Genomic DNA, 11,190 nt, shown 5'->3' with positions numbered 1-11,190 from the left:
GACCTTGTTACCTGGGATGAGCGGTATGCTGAGGGTTTCCTGCTTACACCCATGCTGCGAGATAGAGTTCATAGGCTTCTAGCAACTTTGCTCTATCCGGATCAGTTCCTTACTTCTTTATGGATACTGTCCTGCACTGTGTTCCTCTGGTCCACCGTGTGGGTTAGGGTGATTCCTGACTTGTCCTCTCTAGTGGAAGCTTTACACTGCATAGTGTGTAGTGAGGTTGCTTGAGAAGAAAATGTGTCTAGATACATGTACTCTTTGTCTAGACCACAACTTAGACTGGGGACCTGGTGGGGGCCAGGGCCCAACTGGACCACTCTAGAGAGCGTCCTGGCTGGTGTTCGTCCTCTACAGAGTCTAAAGACAAAAGACCCTACACTTTCTCTACCTATGTGACTTCCTTCCTCCAGCGAATGTAAGGTGTGCTGTGAGTGGGTGAGGAGTGCGTATGTGAAAGTAAAGAGAGAGATGATAAGCGAGAAGCCGAAATAACTCTTATTGGTGTACAGACCCATGTAGTATATAAACAAACAATAACCCTTTGAGTACTACAGCTGTGCAATAACTGAGCATACATACTTGCAATAACAACATCTTGTGGCAAAACTCTGGTACTACTACATCACCACTTACTTTTACAACCTTTTACGAAGGGTGCAACCAATAGCAACACCCGTGGTGGGACACCACATATACACTATGGGGGACATTTATGAAGGTTACAGCTGGGATATACACCAGGGAGAAGGTGTAGATTTGCCCCTTCTCCCTGGAGTACGCCTGCCGTATGCCGTATCCCCCCTTGCCTGATGGGTGGGTGGTAGAGGGGAATCGGCAAGGCGGGAAGGTGGCGTGGTTTCCTTCTGTGCCACATTTATCATGACTTACGCCTGCTAAATGAATGTATTTGCAAAGATATTTCATTTGCGATCATTTTACACTGTTCAACACTCATTGCCAATAATTGTTAAAAGGGCCACTTTTTCAGAGGATCTCATCACAATTAGGGGACTCTTCTTATATACATCTCATGTGTACAGCCGCCTTTTCTTTGTTCAAGAAGCTATTAAAGAAGCTTATCCTGAAAAAATCAGATCCTCGTAGGGCTATGTCAAAAGAAGAATAAAAAAAATCTCTGCAAGGGGTTAAATTCAGCATATTATAAGGTAAATTATCTAAAGTTCTTTTAGTCCAACACCCACTGGTCTGGAAATCATGATAATCCAGATAATTCTCCTGTAGCAGCCCCTGAATGGAAATGTGCGACCGGCTGCTACTTCCCTAACAATATCAGAGGGGGGATTTAGCAGCGGGGGGCTTCCTTTTAACAAGCAATGTAATAATGATAATAACAATGATAAAAGAATGAATAATATTCCAGGATTCCAGCTCCATCTTGCAGATAAACTAGGACTGGAGCTCGGCAGCATAAGAAAACTAAGATGGTGCACAGCGGCACAGGGAGCAGAGAAGGACACAGAAACACTTACCTTCCCCTTTAGGCAGTAAGCTTAGCAGTTATCAAGAGAAGGCACAGTCTCCTAAGGTCCTTTTAGATGGGCTGATATGGGTCTACGGGAGCAAACGAGTTTCCAATCAGCGAGATCAGCACTCGTTTATAGTGCTTTCAGAAGGTGCGATCAGTCGTGCTGCCAAGTCACTCAAACTATTTCCATGATAGCGATATATCACACATCCCCTGATAGCGATAAATCCCACATCCTACACATCCCCTTTTTGCGATATATTCTAGTGCAGCCCAAAAGATGCGATCAGCCAAGTATCGGCCCATGTAATAGGTCCCCTATACTGTATAATGGTTCAAACAGACTGAGGAAATCTCCGATCTACTGTTCTCTGCTTCCCACTTTTGTTTTATTCTTGGCCAAACTCACATGGGGAAACTCTCTTTGATCTAGTCTGGTCTCTTACCTTCTGTATACTGCTCCCGCCTTTAGCGCCTGTGGCCTTTCAGCACTTCAGACGCCACAACCCCTGTCTCTTACTAGTAGTGGAATGAAATTTATCCTTAAGGAGAGCAGCATAGAGATGTATACAGACTTACAGGACATTGAGTATTCTAGGAAGAGGGACATGCAAAACAGCTCTGTAAAGTCACCCTTTAGAGGTAGATTTTCCTGATAAGAAGTCTTAGGACATGACTGGGAATGTAATCTAAAGGCCCTATTAAACGGGCTGATCCAGAAGAGTAATTGAGTGCCGACCTGTCAGGTCAACACTTGTTTGCTCTTCATTCCCCACCCACTGCCGGCAATATTACACGCGCCGACAGCGAGCGGGTATGAGCGGGGTGGTCGAGGGAAATTGGAGAACGGGATCCCTGGACAATCTTTAGATTGGTTAGGAGCGGTAACAACCACCCCTGGACACACTGCAACTGGACCTTGGTTAGGACTGATGTGAGTAGCAGAGTGTAGGTACTGGTGCAGTGGTAGAGATGACCCACTTTAAAAAATGTTTAACTGTACTTAGAAAAGGTATCTTTAGTGCAAGAGTAGTAACAAACAGTGCTTGGGAGTGAAAAGGGTAACAGTGCAGGTGTCAGGGACAGGATAGGAGGGACCCTTGCCTAATGTAGTGAGTATTATGCTGGGATGTGGTGTAGTGTCTATAGATAGTGTGTCGAAGAGAATCCTTGTACTCACGTATAGTTGAGTCTCAGTTATCTCTATTGATCGCCTTCTGTCCCTCAGTGCAGATTTCCGTCCTAATGGGGTAGTACAAGTCCCAGGTCTCTGTCACTTGGTGACGCTGGCTTCTAGTATCCTTCCTACTAAGCCGAGCATAAGTCAGAAGAGATCGTCTAACTTGCACTGTGCTCTACTGCGGTACAGTTTTAGTGTTCCTCTCCTTTCTTTAGGTGGTTGACTGTCCTGAAACTAGAAAAATCCACGGCGTAGGCAAGGGGTAAGAAGACTTCCTTGTCTCTGGCTTCCCTGGGGGTAAAGTCTAGCAACTCATGGAGGTTGAGTCACTAGCTCTGGAGAACAGGTCTTCTCTCTTCTCTGTCTGAAACTAGACTAGACTTCCAGGAAGTGGTGAGTGCGAGAGATGTGTGTGTAGCTGAACCTAGTTTTGACTGCAGCTGTGCTGTGGGAGTGTGAAACCTAGTGGTTGGAGTAAGGTATAGCAGCTTACTGTCTTTACTGTGACACTGAATAGAAATACTTTTCACTAGGTGTAAGAGAAAAAGAAAACACGTAGTGGGACACTACACTCCTATTGCACGGAGCGACGATCTGCAGACCGTTGTTATCGTTAAAAAAACTTCAACAGGTTTAAAAACAAAGATCAGCCGACATCGTGCATGTTGGCTGATTGTTGCTTTTTAACAGAGGCTATTACACCGTGGGATTCTCGGCCATATGGACGATAATCACTTGGTGTAATAGGGCCTTTAGTCAGACAAGTAGCAGAGATGGATCTTGGCAATGGTGATATCTCAGCTCTCTCAGCTCCCAGCCTTTAAAAGCCCAGAGGATTCTGCACTGGACCCCTTTATTTCCTATGCAGCAGTCACAGATATCAGGCCACCATTCCTGTACAGTAACAAGTTTTCTGCACTCTTCTTGCCCACACACACGACATACTGACATACAAAAACATGGCCACTTTTCCCCCTACTGTTGTCTCCAGTTCAGGTGCGGTTTGCAATTAAGCTCCATTTACTTCAATGGAACTGAGTTTTAAACCCCACCCAAGCTGGAGACAACAGTAGGGGGAAAGTGGCCATGTTTTTGTAGCGCTGGATAACCCCTTTAACCTTTATTCCTGTTGGGACAGTGATGTAAAACCTGTACAGAAAATCCCAAGAGAGAAGTGGGGAGCTCTTGGAGAGTGTGGTTCTGGCCACAGGCATTTCTCTACTTGTAGAAACATTGTCTAAATCGCGTTTTTCATGTTTTTTAAACAAATTTTCACATTGAATCAATGACTAGACTAGTCTGCATATTGTCTGAGGGGCCAATACCACCATACCCCTACCCCACTTGAAAAGACATCATATTTAGTGGCACGTCTGAATGGGAAGTTGGAGACTAAAAACTAAAAAAAAGTTGTTTGTTTCCCTCTGCTCCCTGGTGCTGCCCCCCTGCAAGGTGCTGCCCTAGGCACCGGACCATGGGTGCCTAGTGGTAAATACGGCCCTGCATATACAGTACAATAGTAGTACAGTCAGTGCACCACCATCTCCCATCCTGTACAGTGCTGTATAAAATTGCTGGAGTGCATATACAGTACAGTAGTAGCAGGGCAGTTTCTAGGTCATTTTGGAAACAGGGCAAATCTGGATAAAAGCGCTGGGGTAGGTAGGGGGGCTTTTATCAAGATCGGGGTTATTAGGAAGAAGCAGTGTGTGTATTGCGACATAGAGTAGTCCAGCGCTCCTACCAAATATAGTTCTACTACTAATAATAATAATAATAATATTTATTTGTATAGCGCCAACAGATTCCGCAGCGCTTCTACTGAATACAAAATCTCCATGACGGTTTCTTGCAGCTACAATTCATCTTTTTAGGATCTGCCAGACAAACATCTCAGGCTCCGCACTTCCAGCAACTTCCTTCCCTTTGCCCACCTACAAGGCCCCAAACTGTATGCTGGGAGAGCTGGGTGACCTCCATTACACGGATATACAGGATGCTGGGAAAGCTGTGTGACCTCCATTATACTGACATACAGGATGCTGGGAAAGATGGGTGACTTCCATTATACTGACATACAGGATGCTGTCAGAGCTGGGTGACCTCCATTATACACTGACATACAGGATGCTGGAAGAGCTGTGTGACCTTCACTACACTGACATATAGGATGCTGGGAGAGCTGGGTGACCTCCATTACACTCACATATAGGGTGCTGGGAAAGCTGTGTGACCTCCATTACACTGACATACAGGATGCTGGGAAAGCTGTGTGACCTCCATTACACTGACATATAGGATGCTGGGAAAGCTGTGTGACCTCCATTACACTGACATACAGGATGCTGGGAGAGCTGGGTGACCTGTAAAATTTGGCTCCGGGGGCAGGGCTTATCAGGGGGGGGGGGCGTAGGCTTATGGGGACATATCTGGGGCTCCCTTTGTGCAGGATTTCCCCCCACCAGCTACTCACTTGTCATCCTGCAGCTTCCAACTCCTCTTCTGGTCCCTCCGTCCTCTTCCGGCGCAGGCAGCCACCTTTCATACAGAGGCCGCCTGCACAGGAAACCTCTGTGTCTCTGCCTCAGCTGCTGTTTCCTTTATCTGTGCGTGGGTACGCACAGCTAAAGGTCGCTCTGGCCAGGGGATCTGAAACTTTGATTCCAGATGCCCGGGCAAGCCCTGAGGATGCAGGGTTTGCGGGCCGGGTATTGTGGGGCGCCCCGTGCAGTGGCCCGGCTCTAAAAAAGGCCCTGAGTAGTAGTACATTTAGTGCACCACCATCTCCCATCTTGTACAGTACTGTATAAGACTGCTGGAGTGCATATACAGTACAGTAGTAGTAGAGTCAGTGCACCACCATCTCCCATTCTGTACAGTACTGTATAAGATTTCTGGAGTGCATATACATTACAGTAGTAGTACAGTCAGTGCACCACCATCTCCCATCCGTTACAGTGCTGGGATGGGGGGGGACTCTATACAGTAAAGGATGGGTGAGGAGTTAGTGACTACTGTACTATAATTGCTGGTTTTGTTGAATGTTTCTTGTGTATAATGTCCTGTACAGTATAGTGCTGCTCTGTACTGTAGTGATTATACTGAGCACTTATCAGTGTAATATATGGGTACTGTAGGTAATTATTGGTGGCTGCTGGAACCAATTAAACACATTTACATTATTTCTTATGGGAAGACACTGCTCGCTTCTCAAACTGCTTCCGGAACCAATTAAGTTCGAGAACCGAGGTACCACTGCATTCTGATACCTTATGACCTGCTATGCTGAAACGCCCGCCGATCGCTAAAACGAAGGAGCATTAACACTGAGCAAACACACTGGGCGCTCTTCCCCTACATCTCCGCTCTTACTGCTAAAGTAGCGGTTAACTGAATTATAATGGAACCTATGGAACTTCCGGTAATTGTGTCAACTGGTGTCAGAAAATTATACAGATTTGTACATTACTTCTATTTAAAAATGTCAAGTCTTCCAGTACTTATCAGCTGCACAGGAAGTGGTGTATTCTTTTCAGTCTGACACAGTGCTCTCTGCTGCCACCTCTGTCCATGATAAGAACTGTACATCTTTCTGACACCAGTTGATTTGACGTGATTGTCTTTTCTGGAGTACACCTTTATGTACATGGTGAGTCCATTTGCTAACCATTAGGTGTACCCATGTGTCCTTACATTATAAAGCTATGTTCACACTACGATATGTCCGGCCGCATATTTTCGCGGCCGGACATATACGTGTTAAACTCCGGCCGGGGATTTACGTAAGTTGCGGCCGGCTACGTACGGTCTGCGAACTTACGCCCGTAGTCTACTTATGCTTCCCGAGCGCCGTACGTAGCGATCTGACAGCGGTCTTTTACTTGGAAATCTTCGGCTAGCCCGGACACCCCACAGAACCTTTTGGATCGGCAAAGAAAAGTGCAAAAATGAAGAAATCACCACTCCGTACGGGACCGCATGTAACGCTACGGGCGTAAGTTACGGCATTTTTGTCCTCAAACAATGGTCTGGTTCATTTTTTACGGCGCCGCGTATGATTCGGGCGTAAGTTCTTACGTAGTGTGAACTGTGCAGCCGTAGATCGTATACTTTCCATTGTAGGCAAACTATGTAAATCTCCGTCCGCTTATTCACGGAACGCGCCACGTCCGGAAACTTACGTAGTGTGAACATAGCCCCCATCTGGCTTATCTGCTATTGTATCTTGAAGTCTATAAAAGCACAGCACTTTCTTTCTGCCCTGGCCTGCTGTTAGCAGTAATAGACATATCTGATACACATATGATATCATTCTCACCGTTCTATGAGATCCATGCATTCCGGCTCCGTCTTCTGCTAAACATTACCTTCCATTGTTGCCATAGCTGCAGGTTCTTCTAAGGTAATCTTCCAAGATATTAGTCCTTGACCTAAATCACACTTGTCTTGTAGCTGTCAATTTCTGAATGCAATCTCCATAGACACTTATATGCGGCACTGTCCGTACACGGAGATTATAAGAGCGTAATTCTGAGAAAAACAAGTATTTCTGGTCTACGGCTAATTCTAGCGACAAAGAGGTAATAAAAGGGTAGGAAAAAGAAGATTACTTAAAGGAATTTTTCCACTAAGGATATTCATCACCAATCATACACTTACATGAATGATCATTAGAAAGTCTCCATACGTATCCATTAGTTATACAGATATAAAGATGTACTCCAGAGGAAAAAACTTTTTTTTTTAACCTCTTAAGGACGAAGCCAATTATCGTTTTTGCGTTTTCGTTTTTTCCTCCTTGTGTTTAAAAGGCCATAGCAGTTGCATTTTTTCACCTAGAAACCCAAATGAGCCCTTATTTTTTGAGTCACTAATTGTACTTTGCAATGGCAGACTTAATTTTTGCATAAAATATGCTGTGGAACATGAAAAAAAATTAGGTGGGCGGTGAAATTGAAAAAAAAAATGCTATTCTTTTTCTTTGGGGATTTTTGGTTTTTTACGCCGTTTGTCCTGACTGACATGTTATACATGTTCCTCAAGTTGGTACGATTAAAACGATATGCAACTTGCATAACTTTTATATTATCTGATGGCTTTTAACGCTTTTATCCTTTGGTCTATAGGGCTGTGTTAGGTGTCATTTTTTGCGCCATGGTGTGTTCTTTCTATCGGTACCTTGATTGCGTATATGCAACTTTTTGATCGCTTTTCATTACAATGTTTCTGGATTTGATGCGACCAAAAATGCGCAATTTCTGCACTTTGGCGGGTCTTACGCCGTTTACTGTGCGAAATCAGAAATTTGATAAATTAATAGTTTGCGCGATTACGCACGTGGCGATACCAAACATGTTTATTTATTTATTTTTATTTATAAAATGGGAAAAGGGGGGTGATTCAGACTTTTATTAGGGGAGGCGCTTTTGTTTATGAATAAAAACTTTTTTTTACTTATACAGTAATAAGAAGTCTCATAGAGATCAGTGTAGCTGAATTATACAGCACCAATCCATCAGATCAGTGCTCTATTGCTGTGGTCTGCTGCCAAGGGACCAAGGGATCCCCCCTCCGCGATCACATCATGGGGGGAATCCTGCCACTAGACACCAGGAATGGGCTGCAAATAACACTGTTAGATGCAGCTGTCATGTTTGACAGCTGCATCTAACGATCCTTATTAGCGGGAGCGGCAATTGGCCCGCTCCCGCTAATAGCCGCAGTCCTGTGCTGCAGATAGCAGTCGAGATTGCGGCAGTTCAGAGCGGGGTCGCGGCGCGACCCCCCTCTGAACCCCTCTTTCGGACATATGGCGTACGGGTACGGCATTTGTCCTTAAGAGGTTAAATCAACTCGTGTCAGAAAGTTATACAGATTTATAAATGACTCCTAATTAAAAATCTCAAGTCTTCCATTACTTATCAGCTGCCGTGTGTCCTGCAGGAATTAGTGTATTTATTCCAGTCTGACACAGGGCTCTCTGCTGCCACCTCTGTCCATATCAGGAACTGTCCAGAGCAAGAAAGGTTTTCTATGGAGTTTTGCTACTGTTCTGGACAGTTCCTGACACAGACAGAGGTGGCAGCAGAGAGCACTGTGTCAGACTGGGAAAAATACACCACTTCCTGCAGGGCTTACAGCAGCTGATAAGTACTTGATCTTTAAAAAAAAAATGAAGTAATGCACAAATGTAAATAACATTCTGGCACCAGTTAATTTAAAACATTTTGTTCCCCGGCCGGAGTACCCCTTTAAGTGGAGCAGCAGTGAGGATCCTCCTCTACCCCAGTTGAGTAAAACCTCCCTATTCCCCAAGGTGAAGGATTGCCTAGCGACACATCTTGTTATGGCGTATCCCAATAAAGGTGGGAATACCTCTTTAATCTTGTTGAATACTTTATCTTCAAAGTAAATCAGGATCTATCTATACACTTCTTTATTCTCCAGCTGTTGGGGACATTCCCGCTGTAGATGCCAGCCCTTCTTATTATACAGGGACAGCCCCCGGTTTTCTATATTCGCCCCAGGACAAATGTTTCCCCTTAAAAATAACCTTGCTATTATTTCCCAGAGAATTACTAGTTTTTAAAGGAGTATTCCCATCTCATAAAGTCATGGGGGTAGATTTATCAAACATGGTGTAAAGTGAAACTGGCTCAGTTGCCCCTAGCAACCAATCAGATTCCACCTTTCATTTTCTGAAGAGTCTGTGAGGAATGAAAAGTGGAATCTGATTGGTTGCTAGGGGCAACTGAGACAGTTTCACTTTACACCATGTTTGATAAATCTCCCTCATGGTATATTGGATATAATTGGTGAGGGTCCTCTAAGACCTTTGACCCTCAGAAATAAGGGGGGCAGTGCTGATTCAGTCCTGTGCCCATTCACCTACTGTACAGGTGACATTAGGGCTGGGCGATTAATCGAATTAATTCGATTAATTCGCCCAGAATTTGAGAATCGATTTGACTTTTTTGGCAAATCGAAAATCGATTTTCCAAAAAAATCATTGGATTTGGGCGCGCGGGCGGGCTGCTCGCATCCTCCAGCTACTGAAACAGCGTGAGGAGCGAGAGCGGCCAGCAGCGTCCTATGTCCCCACCTCTGACCCGCCCCCATAGCCGGACGTGTACGCGCGCTTCCTCCCGGCCGCACATGGAGGTCCCCGGAGGAGGCTGCAGATACTGAAGCATCGGGTGATCGCTGCGGGTGCTGGAGCTGTACAGCAGCGACACTATCACCCGATGCTTCAGTATCTGCAGCCTCCTCCGGGGACCTCCATGTGCGGCCGGGAGGAAGCGCGCGTATATGTCTGGCTATGGGGGCGGGTCCGCTGCGGGGAGTAGTGCGGGCGGGAGGAGAGCGCAAGTGCCTGTGGTGTGCGCCCGCGCAGAGCGGGTACACCAGGTATGTTCCCTCCTGCCCCGGTCTGCTGCATGCCCCTGCCGATCTGCCCTATTCTACCCCCGATCTGCCCCATGCACCCCCCAGTGTACCCCATGCCTTTCCCCCCTAGTCTGCCCCTTGCTCCCCCCAGTGTGCCCCATACTTGCCCCCCCCAGTGTACCCCATGCTCTCCAGCCCAGTGTACCCCATGCCCTTTCCCCCCAGTCTGCCCCATGCTCTTAGCTATGTCCCTGACCCTCATCTTTACCTGTACTACTACTACACTCCTCATCTTTACCTGCACTACTACTACTGCACCCCTCATCTATACCTGTACTACTACTACACCCCTCATCTGTACCTGTACAACTACACCCCTCATCTGTACCTGTACTACTACTACTACACCCCTCATCTATACCTGTACTACTACTACACTCCTAATCTTTACCTGTACTACTACTACACCCCTCATCTATACCTGTACTACTACTACACTCCTAATCTTTACCTGTACTACTACTACACCCCTCATCTGTACCTGTACTACTACTACACCCCTCATCTTTACCTGTACTACTACTACTACACCCCTCATCTATACCTGTACTACTACTACACTCCTAATCTTTACCTGTACTACTACTACACCCCTCATCTTTACCTGTACTACTACTACACCCCTCATCTGTACCTGTACTACTACTACTACACCCCTCATCTGTACCTGTACTACTACTACACCCCTCATCTTTACCTGTACTACTACTACTACACCCCTCATCTATACCTGTACTACTACTACACTCCTAATCTTTACCTGTACTACTACTACACCCCTCATCTATACCTGTACTACTACACCCCTCATCTTTACCTGTACTACTACTACACCCCTCATCTGTACCTGTACTACTACTACACCCCTCATCTTTACCTGCACTACTACTACTGCACCCCTCATCTGTTCCTGTACTACTACTACTACTACACCCCTCATCTGTACCTGTACTACTACTACACCAGGCTCATCTGTACCACTACTACACCCCTCATCTTTACCTGTACTGCTAATCCACTACTAATCTACTAATCTACTACTAATGTACTAATACACTAGTACATAGGGCAC

Source organism: Dendropsophus ebraccatus, chromosome 1 (assembly GCF_027789765.1).
Source record: "Dendropsophus ebraccatus isolate aDenEbr1 chromosome 1, aDenEbr1.pat, whole genome shotgun sequence".
In the NCBI taxonomy this organism is placed as follows: domain Eukaryota; kingdom Metazoa; phylum Chordata; class Amphibia; order Anura; family Hylidae; genus Dendropsophus; species Dendropsophus ebraccatus.
The sequence above is the reverse complement of the archived record's forward strand: the minus strand, read 5'-3'. Positions refer to the sequence as shown.